The sequence below is a fragment of the Camelus ferus genome, chromosome 13, assembly GCF_009834535.1.
Source record: "Camelus ferus isolate YT-003-E chromosome 13, BCGSAC_Cfer_1.0, whole genome shotgun sequence".
NCBI classification, from domain to species: domain Eukaryota; kingdom Metazoa; phylum Chordata; class Mammalia; order Artiodactyla; family Camelidae; genus Camelus; species Camelus ferus.
Genome location: NC_045708.1, coordinates 22,379,041 through 22,393,592, shown reverse-complemented (window position 1 = coordinate 22,393,592; position 14,552 = coordinate 22,379,041). Strand labels below are relative to the sequence as shown.

At 42.9% G+C, this 14,552-nt stretch overlaps 1 long non-coding RNA gene across 1 annotated transcript; it reads right to left on the bottom strand.

Moving 5' to 3' along the window:
• Positions 1 to 9,405: 9,405 nt before the first annotated feature.
• LOC116668327 lies at positions 9,406 to 14,059 on the bottom strand. The gene is made up of 2 exons (XR_004325483.1): positions 13,594 to 14,059; positions 9,406 to 10,119 (listed from the first exon to the last, which is right to left on the bottom strand). It is a non-coding gene; the product is annotated as an uncharacterized LOC116668327 (long non-coding RNA).
• Between the last annotated feature and the right edge of the window lie 493 nt (positions 14,060 to 14,552).

Sequence of the window (14,552 nt, the reverse complement as noted above, 5' to 3'; positions counted from 1 at the left end):
AAAGTGGCGAACTTACACCTAAAATTCTATTGGTTCCCTGAGCTCATTTCTGATTGGTTATTTCCTTCACTCCTGATTGGGTATTTCTATCACTTCTGATTGGTTGTCTCCTTCACTCCTGATTATTACTCTCATTTCTTATTGGTCCATTTCCCTAACTTCTGATTGGTCCATTTATAGTACTTCATTTGCATGGAGCTCACTCCTGATTAGTTATTTCTCTCACTCCTGATTGGTCTATTTCTACAAAGCTTGTTCCTGGTTGGTCAACTTCTGTTGTACTTTATTTGCATATGATGTTGCAAAGTGTAAAACTGGTAGCCTATATAAAAGGCCTGTGTAAACCTACCGTCGGCGTCCAGAGGTTGAAGTGTTAACTCTGCTGGGCCCGCTGGCATAATAAACCTGAGTTCTCCAACTCTGCGAGTGCTGCTTGGTCTCTCACCCAGATCCAGGTTGCTGTAAACACTGAGCTGTAACACCAGCTGTAACAGTAACACATTTTTCCACAACAGCGTTTTCTCTGGCTCTTGTGTAGAAATTGGGGGAAGAGCAGAACAACAAAGACCAACAAGAAGGCTGTTACCATAAATATCCAACAAATATTTAGTTGGTACAGAAATTAACTTGTGTTTTATTGTTATTCATTCTTTTCTTCCAGTTTTACTGAGTGTAGATGACATATAACACCAAGTTTAAAGTGTACAGCATAACAATTTGATTTATATCCATTAAGAAGTAATTATCATAGTAAGTTCAGTGAACATCATCTCATACAGATATGAAATTAAATAGAAAAAAATTTTTCCTTGAGACGAGAACTTAGGATTTACTCTCTTAACTTTCATATATGACATACAGCAGTGTTAATCATTTTTATCATGTTGTACATTATACCCCTGGTGCTTATTTAGCTTATAACTGGAAGTTTGTACATTTTGACTACCTGCATCCAACTCCCCCTCCCCCAGCCCCCACTTTGGGTAACCACAAATCTGTTCTCTTTCTCTGTGACTTTGATTTTGAAGTATAATTGACTGACAACACTACTAGTTCCTGTAACACAACACAATGATTTGATATTTCTATATATTTGAAAATGATTACCATTAGTCTAGTTATGATGTGTCACCATACAAAGATATTACATAGTTACTGACTGTACTCCCCACAGGGTACATTTCATACCCATGACACATTTATTTTGCAAATCGAACTTTGTTACCTCCTAATCTTCCTCACCTATTTCCTTCCTCCCCCTCAGCCCCTTTCCCCTCTGGCAACCATCTGTTCTCTGTATCTGTATCTGTAACTCTATTTCTGTTTTGTTATGTTCATTTGGTTTTTTAGATTCCACATATAAGTGAAATCATATAGTATCTGTCTGACTTATTTCACTTAGCATAATACCCTCTAGATCTATCCATGTTGAAATAACAAGATTTCATTCTTTTTTGTGGTTAATATTCCATTGTGTATATATACTATGTCTTCTTTGTCCTTTCATCCATTGATGGGCACTTAGGTTGCTTCCATATCTTGGCTATTGTAAATAATGCTGCAGTGAACATAGGGGTGCATTTATCTTTTCTAGTTAGATAAATATCTAGGAGTGCAATTGCTGGATGATATGGTAGTTCAAATTTTAATTTCTTGAAGAATCTCCATACTGTTTTCTATAACGGCTCCATCAGCTTACATCCCCATCAACAGCATGAAGTTTCCCTTTTCTCCATATCCTAACACTTGTTATATGTTACCTTTTTGATGATAGCCATTTTGACAGGTGTAATGTGATAGCTCATTGTGGTTTTAATTTGAATTTCCCTGATTAGTGATGTTGAGCATCTTTTCATATGCCTGTTGACCATCTGTATGTCTTCTTTGGGAAAATGTCTATTCAGATCCTCTGCCCACTTTTTAACTGGGGTTTTTTTGATGTTGAGTTGTATGAATTCTTTATGTATTTCAGATATTAACCCCTTTTTGGTGCAGGTGACTTTTTCATTTTGTTGATAGTTTCCTTCACTGTGCAAAAGCTTTTTAGTTTGACATAGTCCAATTTGTTTATTTTTGCTTTTGTTTCCCTTGCCTGAGGAGACGTATCAAAAAAAAAAATTGCTAAAACTATGTTTTCTTCTAGAAGTTTTATGGCTTCAGGTCTTGCATTCAAATACTTAGTGCATTTTGAATTTATTTTTGTGCATGGTGTGAGAGTAGTCCAGTTTGATTCTTTTGCATGTAGCTTTCCAGTTTTCCCAACACCGTTTATTGAAGAGGTTGTCTTTTCCCCATTGTATATTCTTGCCTTCTTTTCCATAAATGAATTGCCCATATAAGTGTGGGTTCATTTCTGGGCGCTCTGTTCTGTTCCATTGATTTATGTGTCTTTTTTTTTTTGTTCCAGTACCATACTGTTTCTGATTACTATAGCTTTGTAGTATAGTTTGAAATCAGGGTCAACAAATATTTCTTGAGCATCTACTATGTGCTAGGAACTGTACATAATGCTAGAGATATAATAGTGAATAAGATGTGGGTTCCTATCATCAGGTTGCTGACAACAGTGGGGGACACAAAGTAAACTGGCAATTGCATATCAGTGTAGTAAATGCTAGAATGGGGATAAGTACAAGCTGTGAGAGTACAGAGGAGGATCACCAGTCTGAGGGGGTTAAGGAATGCTTCCTGGGGAAGGTCATCATTTAAGCTGAACTTGAAGGGCCTCAAGAATTAGCTACATGAAGGGCTGGAGAAAGTCATCCCAGGCTCTGAGGCAGCTCAGAGAGCAAGAATTTGGTGAATTTGAAGATGCACAAGGAGTTTAGTATATATCCTATGAAAAAGAAATCGGTCTTATGGGGAGGGTATAGCTCAGTGGTAGAGTGCATACTTAGCATGCAGGAGGTCCTGGGTTCAATCCCCAGTATCTCAATTTAAAAAATTAGTTAGATAAACAAATAAACCAAATCCCCCCACCAAAAAAAGAAATAAGTCTTAAGTTTTGTGTTTTTTAAAAAATAGAAGTCTTTCGAATTAGCATAAGAAAGGCTTTCAAAGGTTTTTCAGCAGCAGAATGACATGGCTTAGGGGCCTGTCCAACCCTCAACTGCCTCTCTCCCTAATTTCCTAAAATCAGTCTTAATAATAATCTATTGAGTTGTGGCTTTGAACCTGATATTATACTCAGTGTTGAAAAATACAAATCATGCTGGTTGAACACCTGTTTTCCTCTAACTAGATGAAAATGAACAGAGGAGGGAAAAGTCATTACTTTCTGAGAAATGGAAGAGGCCTACCTGGGAAACTGCCTGAGACTACATAAATCTTACCATCTGTGTGAGGCCATAGCCCAGGGGTGCAGTGTTGCAAAGAGACTTGGGGCCTGCTTTATGCATTTTAATGGATTCTTGACAATCCAGTTTATCAAAGGATGGGACCAGTCAATTGATTCTGTGCTCCAGTAAACTGACTTATTAGGTTTGTCCCTAACCTTGAGGGTATTTTTTTGTGCATAAAATGGATTCCTTATGGCACAGTTGGTCTGCATTTCTTGGGATAGTGGTTCTCTGCCTATGTAATCAGACTTTTTCCTGAGACAAGCTTACTAGAGCACTTTCAGATTCCTTTTTTGATTGGGCAGGCTATTCTTTACTAGGAACAAGGATCTTGGAATCACAGAAATAATAAGTAATAATAGTCAACATCCACATGTGTTCAGCTTATTTAATTCTCACAATAGTCCTGTGAGGCTGGTAGTGTTATTCCTATTTGATAGTTGAAAGAATAAAAGCACAGGGAGGTTAACCTTGCTCAAGGATACCAGGAATTTGAATCCAGGTAGTCTGACTCCAGAGCCCAAATTTTTAAGTGACCAATTTAGGGATTTAAAGACAATGATTCAACCATAAACTCCTAACATTATGTAAATTGGTAAAATCTGGCTTCCAGTTCTATAAAATCGGGTGTAATTATACTGAAGTTGGTGATTATACGACGGCATCAATACAACGGCTGCAAAAAACATTCACAACCCATAAAAACAATTTCTTTGTACCATTAAGTTGGCCTAAACGAATTAATTTGTTCTCAAACTATTATAATATTAAGTTACTATGATAAAGTTCATGTTAAGCAATTAAGTTTGCTTTCTTAAAGTTTATCAAGTCTTTTCGGGAGGGGCAGAGGGAAGAGAGAATGATCGTCCCTTCTGAAAAACCAATCTAAAGGAAGCTTAAGTTGGAGTGTTTGCCTTTTGGTAAATTTACCTATTACAAATGGAGACTTCCAAAATCCTTCATTCATCTTAGAGCCCAACACCTATAATGCCTAGGACATAATTACTGCAAATCATAATTAACATTTTTAAAGAACTTAGTATATGCCAGGCTCTGTGTAAGCCTTTAAGCCTAGAAGAAAGGACTATAGTTATGCTGACTTTAGAGAGAGGAAGAAACTGAGGCTCAGAGAGTTTAAATAATTTGCCCAGATCACGTAAATAGTGAATTAGGTTTGGATCGCAGGGTTATCTGATTTCTGAGTCCAAGCTCTTAAACTACAAATAGTTGTAGAAATTTGCTTTAAGAAATAGAGACTTATTTAAATATGTGAGGATGATTATTATGATGAGGATGTTTGTCCTACAATTTTGAACAAGTCAGATTCCCTTTCATCCCAAACTGCTCCTTAGTTTAATCTAAGTAATCAGATCCAAGTATGAAATTAGATGGCTTTAGGGGCCATTATCTTTTTTTCTTGATGTCAGCACAGGGCCCACTTGACACTTTGTTGATGTGCTATAGAGCATGTCACATTTTATGCGCCACATAATTATGAGATTGTCATCAGCAGTGGTTCTTAATAAGAGATCTAAAGCATCTCTGTGAAAAGACTGATATGGGCCTAGCAGACATGTTCTCCTCTCCGCTAGGTGGGGTGAGGCAATGAGAGCTGAGATATGAGTGATAATCAGGCATCAAAGAGGATGGCGAAAGCAGGGGTCTGTCTGTATATCATAAAAAATCATTATGGAACAAAAGAGTTTCTTATTTTCTTGGTTTTGTTTGTTTTGGTGATGAAAATATAAAGTGTTCTCAAATAACCAAAATATCCCTTTCATAGGAAGATGGTAAAGACACCAGCAAAAAAATTCAAATACAGATATCACACCTTAAGACAAATTCTAATGGCATAGAAATAGCTTAGTAAAACAAAGCCCTGTGATTCCTGGGAATGCTATCTCGGAGGCAGCAACCTGCAGAGTTGGGGTAATGTCAAAGGATGTGGAATATGCCAGAAATTAGCAACTAATATACAGTGTCATCTTCTCCATGGCCAAATGCAAGGGTCCAGGGTGAAGGTGAGCATGGCCCTTCTCACATATATACTTAATAATGCAGTCACTGAAGTTTTGCTTTTTGTTCCTGCAACTCTGGGTTTATCGGGTTTAGAGGTCCTGTTTCCCAAGGAATGCTTCCACCAGGAAACACAGACATTAAACTGGTTCCATTAAATTGGAAGCCAAGACTTCCCTCTGATCATTTTGGGCTCCTTAAGCTATTGAACCAATGGCAGAAAAGGGGTTTACCACATGGGGTAGGGTGATTGATCCTGATTGTCAAGTGGAAATTAGGATGCTGTTATCAACAGCGGCAAGAATTCATCTGTTCCCGGTGGATTCACCATGGTACCTCTTAGTATTCCCATACCCAATAACCATCCGTGTAAAACTATAGCAAAGCAATAAGGACAGGGCCATGAAGGGCATGAATCCTGTGGAAATGAAGGTTTGGGTCATCCCACCAAGCAAAGAATCCCCTCCAGCCAGTGTGCTGGCAGAAGATGGGGAGCATGGACTAGGTTGCGGAAGAAGGCAGCTGTGAGTACCAGCTTAACTTCCTGACCACCTGCTGAGGCAGGGTCTGTAGCTACTGTGTGTATCTTACATTCATTGATTATTTCTCCTTCTTCCCCATTTCCTTACTATCTGGCATGAAAAACACTGGTGGTGCTAACTTTAAAAATTAGGTTCCATATGGAAGACTAACAGCTGACATCACTGGGCAACACTGTGGTTGGTGACTGATGGACTTTGTGCCTCCCCTGGGTACCTACCCTCATCCATTCTTTGCCCTTGTTTGCCCTGCACCCTGGGAAGCTAAGCTCTGTGGACTGTATCACCTGGGCTCATTGCTCACTTGAGTTCCACCAGTGGGAGACACTGGCAAGAGATTGGTGTGTAGGAAAAGAAAGAATTTGGGTTTTCCCCAGCTGTGTCACATTTTCTTATTTTCTGGAAGTGGCTGCTTCCTTCTAAGACAGCAGCTCCTGTCAGCAGCCCCTCTTCCATGGCTCAGAGCCTCACTGGGTTCAGGAGACTCAGTTTCCTTCCTCTTGCCTTTTCAAGCAGGTGTGGTGATAACGTCCTCCTATTCCTGGCCTCTGGCTACCTCAGCCTCCCTTTATGGATGCCTATGCCTCTTGCATGGTCCCTTCATCAAAGTTTCTTGAATTATTTAATTTTAGTTCAGTTTCCTGCTGAGGCTCTGACTGACAGATCATTTAAAGGTGAGATGCAAGATTCTCAAAGTAAATCTGTTTATTATTTAAAAATAAATCAAGCCATAAATCATTTTTAAAAGGATAGGAGATGAAAGTTAAGTCATTCTTTACTAAACATTTGAGTACTATGTGCAAATTAGGTGTTGGGAATATCAAAATTAATGTCAGTTGCCGCTCTAGTATACAAGCTAGTGGGGGGCAGAGGTGCACACAAACTATAGTGTGGTAGCTGTTCTCTAACAGAATTTCAAAGTTCTATGGAACAGATTTAAAGTTTACTTTTATTTCACAACTTGAATTTATTTTAATCTCCCTCCCCTTGGCCTGGAAAATGGCCAATTGAGGGCACGTAAAATCTCAGAGAAATAGAATTATTTTTAAAAGGTTACTTTTATATTCTTAGTATGATGTTAATTATCAATGCAACAGAAAAAGATCTGGAGAGATACCCACCAAAGTGTCCCCAGTTGTTACCTATGAGAAGAGAGACTAAGACTTTATACCTTTCTATATCATTTTCATTTTTTTCCACGTTGAATTAAAAAACTTGTTAAAACTCTCTGTAATTAAATATATAGTATAAGTGAAAGCAAGCAAGCAAATGTTTATGGCAGACCTCAGAGGAGGATATTGATTTGGGCCTTAAAGGATGAGTAGGAGGAATTGATGGAGTGGAGAAGAGGGGTGAGGAATATATAATCACAGAATACCTTATCCTTGTTTCAAATTGTTTACAGGGGCAGGTATGAAGGAGGTACTAAATTAATATGTTGACAGCATCTTGTCAGAAAACAAATACGTACTGAGTTCCTGCTCTATGCCAGTGTAAAGGATACCGAGGCAGTGTAAGTCAAGAGTTCCTGTTCTCAAATCATTTACAGTCCCGAGGGGAGTTAAGACGTTCTCAGAACAGTTAGAGACAGCCCATGGTTAAGTACCAACAAGTTTGGCCCATGAAAGAGTAGGAAAAGCTGAGAACACTGCCAAGGTTTGAGCCTGGGAGCCTTGGAACAGTGGTGCCATTTATAGAAATGGAAAGTTGGAAAAAGAGAGCTGTTTTGAAAGCAGATATACCTATAGTGAAATATCACTAGCCTATGTAAATTACTATTTGGCTATGCAAATGAGCAGGGCTCTATAAGTAATGCAGGGTGCCAGGAAGTATAATAATCGCTACCTTTTATTGAATGTATACTGGGTGCCAGGCACAGTGCAGGGTTGTTTGCACTACATTATCACTTAATCTTTGCAACAAATCTATGAGGCCATTAAGACCCGTTTTTCAGATGAGGAAATTGACTTGGTCAGTTGCTAGGGCCTTGCAACCAGTGGGAAAGTGATAGATTAGGAATTGAACACAAGTCTGTTCAACTCCGAATCACTGTGACATTATGCTGTGTCGTCCAGAAGAATGTATGAGCTACCAACTCTGCCCTTGGGTGTTAAGTTGAAGGTGTAGGCAGGTGTGCCAACAGGCATTACCAGCTCCTCAGACAGGGAGCTTTCCATCACCACCACCACACCAACATCATCAAAGGAAACTTGGAGAAAGTGATAACTGTGCACTGGAGTGGGCAAGAAAGGCTTCAGGAAGGAGGTGAGGTTTGAGCCAGGCCTTCAAGAATAGATCATATTTGAATAGGGGAGGAAATGGCCCTCCAAAGAGAGGAGGCTACAGATGCAGAGGAGAGGAAATGGACATGGGGAAGGCATGCATGGAAGCACAAATCTGGATTGGGGCCTGATGGAGAGTCAAATCTAGAAAATCGGATATGAAAGGCCTTGAATGCCCTTGGATCTACTATGGGAAGGAAAAAGCCTTGATAGGAATTTGAGTGGAGACGAGAGGGTGGTGGAAGGAAAGTATCTGGTGTGTTCAAAGTGATCTTTTCAGGTAGCTGGCGATGTTCAGGATGGATTAGAATTAGCCATTTAAAGTGGATCAGACCTGGGCTGATCCTTGTCTAGAGGGGCAAGAGAGACAATGGAAAAGAAGGAGGTAGATGTGAGACATGTTTTGAAAGGAATGGAGATGTTTGGCAATTGATTGGATTCAAAAAGAGAAGAAAATAGACAGAAATCTAGAATTTGTTGTGTCCTCAGCCAGAAAAATGGTACCTCTGAGGTCAGGATTAAGAACAGACGGAGCTTGCTTTTGGTGACTTGTGTTGTGGCCTTTCTCTGAGGGTGAGCAGGGAGGATGAAGAGCCTGGGAAGGAGAGGGAGGGAAGGAGAGAGGGAGGGAGAGAGAGGGGGTTGGGGAATCAGCATCAAGAAAACCAAGGGGAACAGGGAGGAGGTCTCAGAAAATTCAGAGGTTACCGCAAGGGTCAAATTGTTGTGGAAAAACGTGTTACAGCTCAGTGTTACAGCTCAGTTGTGATAGCAACTTGGATCCAGGTGAAACCAAGCAGCACTGGAAAGTTGGAGAACTCAGGTTTATTACGCCAGTGGGCCCAGAGAAGTTAACACTTCAAGCTCTGGACCCCATCTGTAGGTTTACACAGGCCTTTTATAAGCTGCCAGTTTCATACCTTGCATCATATGCAAATAAAATACAACAGAAGTTGACCAACCAGGAACAAGCTTTGTAGAAATAGACCAATCAGGAGTGAGCTCCATGCAAATGAAGTACTACAAATGGACCAATAAGAAGTGAGAGTAATAACCAATCAGGAGTAAAGGAAATAACCAATCAGAAGTGAGCTCAGGGAACCAATAGAATTTTAGATGTAAATTAGCCACTTTAGAGGCAAAAAGTGAGATAGAGCTTCTGGGCCAGGGAACTGCACAGCTGGGAGGAGAGCAGTGGCCCTGCCAGGGGTCCTGCTGGTCTTTTTATGTGGCTTCCCGCCTCATCCCCCCCCCCCCCTTTGATGCTCTTTAACATCTGTAGTGAGCATCAGCCTTAGAGTGTGTCCCTTATTTATCACTGGGTTTTTCCTGGTCTAGGGGCCTGTACTGAGTAATTAGTAGCTATAGTTTTGGTGACTATTTGTAAGCTAAAGAAATGGATAATGGATTAAGGATGTAGGGACCAAACAGCAGGGCTAGGAGGAGGAGCCAGGAGGCCCAACTCCAGTTGCCCAGTGAGTAGTGGCATTAATTGGGTGGTCCTTTTTGATCAAGTATGGGCCTTTAGGGGTATGGTTTCTATAGCAAAAACTGACTGACCATTAGGCTTTCTATTGTAGAGGGATAGAGTACAACTGGTATTAGTTTCTGGCCTATGTTTTAATCCTGGGGTGAAGTGGCTATCAGTCTTAAAACTAGTAATAAAGTAACAATACTCAATAATAAAATAAAGTAAGGGCCGTAGTTTTTTTTTACATCTTGCTTGGTGGTTCCTCAGGTTTCTGCCGTGCGTTGACTAGCCAGCTCCCGGGTGTGGCTAGAGCAAGGCTTGGTGCTCTCTTGGCAGGTGAGGTGGGCGTCTCTGGCTCCTATTTCAAGTGGCTTCTCGAGGTCCTGGTTGATTCACCAGACGTCCTTGTCTCACAGTGGTGCTTCTCTCTTTGATGTGATGAATCCACAGGGCGATACCTGCAACTTTAAGAGCTGTTGGGATGGTTAGTTTAACTGTGTAGGGGCCCCTCCAAGTGGGTTCGAGGGGCTCCTTTTTCCAATCTTTTATCTGGACTTGATTCTCCCAGCTCGTATGGGTGTAACATTGTTCCCAGTGAGACTGGGATCTTGTCAGCTACCCACCTATGGACTTTCCACATAGATTTTTTGAGACCCTTCATTTGTTTATGACATTTTAAGCTTCCCACCTCTCTTTCTTTCCTAGTAACATCAGGGGAGGGGGTTTCCCATATAAGATTTTAAAAGGGGAGAATCCCGTCTTAGACCAAGGGGCATAGAGTATCCACTGGAGAGCCATGGGCAGAGTGTCAGTTTAAGGTAGGTTAGTTTTTCGACCGAGCTTTATCATCTCCTATTTTAGGGTCTGGCCCATGTGCTCTTTTTTTTTCCTGAATGCTGTGGCCTGGAGGCTTCATGTAGATTCCAGCAGATGTTTACTTTTTTTTTTGCCACTTCTTGTACTATTTTTGCTATGAATACAAGTCTGTTGTCTGACCCTATGGTTAATGGCATACCGAATCTGGGAATAATTTCCCTGAGTAAGGCCTTTGTTACTTCTCATTTTCTCAGTCCAGTGCTCGGTATGCTTTTACCCATCCTGAAAAGGTGTAGATAAAAACCAACAAGTAGTTGTATCCTCTGCTGGGCCCCATTTCTGCAAAACCCATTTCCATATCTTTGAAAGGAGCCTGGCCATAGCACTGGATTTCTCTTCGTCCAGTTGACCCGCATTGTGCATTATTCTGAGCACATATGAGGCAGCGCTCTGAGACTGAGGCACAGAGGGATGGAAGTTGAGGGATCAGACAGTACCGTTCTAGCAGGGCCTCTAATGCAGTCTTTCCCAGGTGCATGAGCTCATGTTGTTAAGGACCACCTAGTGGGCTAATCGTTCAGGTATATATACTTGTTTGTCAGGCATCACCCACCATCCTTCCTTTCCGCTGGATCCTCCTTTAGTTTTTGCCTTTGAGTGTTCCTCATAGCTGTATGCTGGAGATGTTGGCAGCAGTTTGGGTTTGGGTCCTGGTCGAACCTTTGGGATGGCCCCAAGATCTCTGGCATGGCCCGATTTACTTGCCACTTTGTGTGTAGCTTGATCTGCTATTTTTTTTGTTTATGGGGTCATTTTCCTTTATGGTGTCCTTTATAGTGGTTGATTGACATGTCTCTGGGCTCCCAAATTGCCTCTCACCATAGTATATGGGGGACTTGTCTGGCTTTTGCATCATGGTGGTCATAGACATGTTGGTTGGTTTCTTTGCTGCGGTTTGCAACCCATGTAGGAGGGCTCTCCGATATGTCTGCAGAGCCTCCCGCTCAGCTTGGGTGTTAGAGTTCCATTCTGGTCTTGTGTCTGGGGCTGCATTCTGGGCCCATTCCTCCACATTGATGGTTTCCTCTGAGGCTTCCTCTTGTAGCCATTTTCTAGTTTCTGTTATGATCTGTTCTTTTTTCTTTAGAATTGAAGAGTGTCAGGAGCAGCTGTTGAATGTCATCCCGTCGGCCGGTAGGACTGGAAGATGGATTCTAGGAGGTCAGTCATGGCCTGGGGTTTTTCCGAATGCGGCAGTGTGGTGTCGCCAGTTTAGGAGATCCATTGTACTGAAAGGCTGGCAGTACAGGATGGAATGGCCAGGCTGTATGGGGCCACCACTGTTAACTTGTTTGGGCTCTTGGGTCTCCTGGAAAGGCATCCGGAGGGTGGCCGCTGGCTGGGCGACCTGCAGGACCAAATGGAGTTTCCTCCCCTTGCACTCTTGGTCGTTAACATGTTGGGGACCTTGGGTTTCCCAGACAGGCCTCCAGAGAGTGGCCACTGGCTGGGCGGCCCGTGGGGCTGAACGGCGTTTCCACCACTTGGTCTCTCGGCTAAGAGCCCAGGGCCACCATGGTGGTACAGGCGGTGGTGGACTGTCCGGTAGAGGCAGCTGTAGTGGAGCTGCAGAAGCAGAAAGAACATTTGGCAGGGGGTAGCATTGGCAGTTCTTCAGGGTTGCCCCGAAGGACTGGCCTCATTCTGTCTTTTTTAATTTTTAACGTCGGGACCACGAGAATCTTATATTGTCCCTATCCATTCGCATAGACCCGGACCCACGGAGGCAAGGTTTGGGTGATTGTTAGCCAAGAATCAACATATGGGAATTGGTTGCAGTGCCCTGGGGGGCGTGGTGATTATCCAGTGTATGCCCCTGACAGCTGACAGGCCTAGTGTACCTTCCGGGGGCCATCCCACTCCAAAGGTGGGCCACTCTGACTCACACAACGTGTGCAATTTTTGTGGTGTCAATTCCACAGTTTCCTGAGAAACCCTTTTTGAAATTTTTAATCATGCAGTCCAGAACTGTCGGCTTTGATTTTGAGGATTTCATTACTATTTGTTGACAGCTTTTATGGTCTATAGGTGTGGGTCTGCTTTTGGCACTGAGGACTGTGACCCCAGAATCTTTGTCCCACTCCTCAAAACAGAGAAGTTCTCAAAAAGCTAGCTGCCTCACTGGGCCTAACATCTATCTTCTTGGCTGCAAGTGCTGCCAATGAGTTGGGTTTTCCACATTAGGCAGGTAACCCTGAGATTCCCTCAGGCCTGGATGAGCTCTAGGAGTCCCTGTATAGTCTTTTTATAGCCTGAATTGACAAAATATGAGGCCAGGATGGCTGGCTGGTGGTAGAATAAATGAACCAAAATAAGGGGGGCCACAGAAGAGAGTTCCAGCCAGTCCTGGGTTGGCTCCCTCTGGCTCAGGTCTTGTGGTCTTAACTTTAGACAGAGAAGTATATTGAGACTGATTAATCACAACAGGATATTCTGGGGGACTGGTGACAAGGTTGTGTCAACCTCTTTAACATAGTCTCATCTTAGTCCCTAAGAGTACAGGAGTCGTTTACTCATAAGCTGTTTTATGTCCCTTTCCCTCCCTGTATAGCCACCCTGTGCCGGTGTCATGAACGAGACAAAGGGAGGGTTTTCCCTGCGTCCACCTGGCCGCTCCCCTCACGGGGACGAAGGTGCCTCCTAACTTTGGTGGGTCAGTATAAACTGCTGACTCCAATTGATACCCCAAGGGGCCAATACTGCCATGAGCCATATGAGGTCACCACGGAACCATAGGTTGAGACTCACTCGAACTCCGTAGCAGAATGCCATAGAACTACAAACTCGAACCTGATCACATGCTTTTCAGGACACACACACACACACACAGATTATTTGCACACTCCCTATCACCGGGGCGTCTCTTACCTAAACCAGACCTCCCCGTCAGGCTACCATCGGGCAGGGAGCATAACCAGATCTTCCCGCTCAGGCAGGGAGCATAACCAGATCTCCCTGTCGGACTACCGTCAGGTGGGGAGCCTGGAGAAGGTGATCAGTCTCCTCTCCTGTCCACTTGGACAGAACCTGATTACCTTAACCTAACTATAGACGCTTCCGGGAACTCCTACCTCATTCGACCGTGTTGCTTGATGAGGTGGTCCTTCCCTCCACTGAGTCCGGTTGGGGCACAGCCGCCCAGAGAACTGAATCACTTCCGTGAAGAAGGGCCTGGAATATCGTTGGGTGGTACGCCTCCTCGTTCGCTTTCAGAGCCCCTGACCTCCAGTCGGTTGCTCCACCATCCCGGTGGCTCAAGGGGCCGGAGTGGTTGGAGTCTTGCTGAGACCTCCAGAAATGTTGCAGAAAAATATGTTAGAGCTCCGTGTTACAGCTCAGTTGTGACAACAACCTGGAGCCAGGCCAGAAACCAAGTAGCACTCAAAGAGTTCGAGAACTCAGATTTATTACACCAGCACGCCAAGAAAAATTAACACTTCGTGCTCTGGACCCCCTTTGTAGGGTTACACAGGCCTTTTGTAGGCTGCCAGTTTTACACTTTACAACATCATATGCAAATAAAGTACAACAGAAGTTGACCAACCAGGAACAAACTTTGCAGAAATAGGCCAATCAGGAGTGAGCTCCATGCAAATGAAGTACTACAAATGGGCCAATCAGAAGTTAGGCAAGTGGACCAATCAGGAGTGAGAGTAATAACCAATCAGAAGTGAGAGTAGTAACCAATCAGGAGTGAAGGAAATAACCAATCAGGAGTGAAGGAAATAACCAATCAGAAGTGAGCTCAGGGAACCAGTAGAATTTTAGATGTAAGTTAGTCGCTTTAGAGGCAAAAAGTGAAATAGAGGCTCTGGGCTAGGGAACCGGACAGTGCTGGGAGGAGAGCAGTGGCCCTGCCCAGGGGTCTTGCCGGTCTTTTTATAGGGCTTCCCGCCTCAAAATAGTATAGAGAGAGCTAGAAGAATCATAGCAAGCAGGAAAGAACACTGGCTTTGACAAAATCAATATGCTACCCCAAAGGAAGTCACTTTGAGCAGGAGGATGCTGGAAAGAGTGTGATGATTTTGTA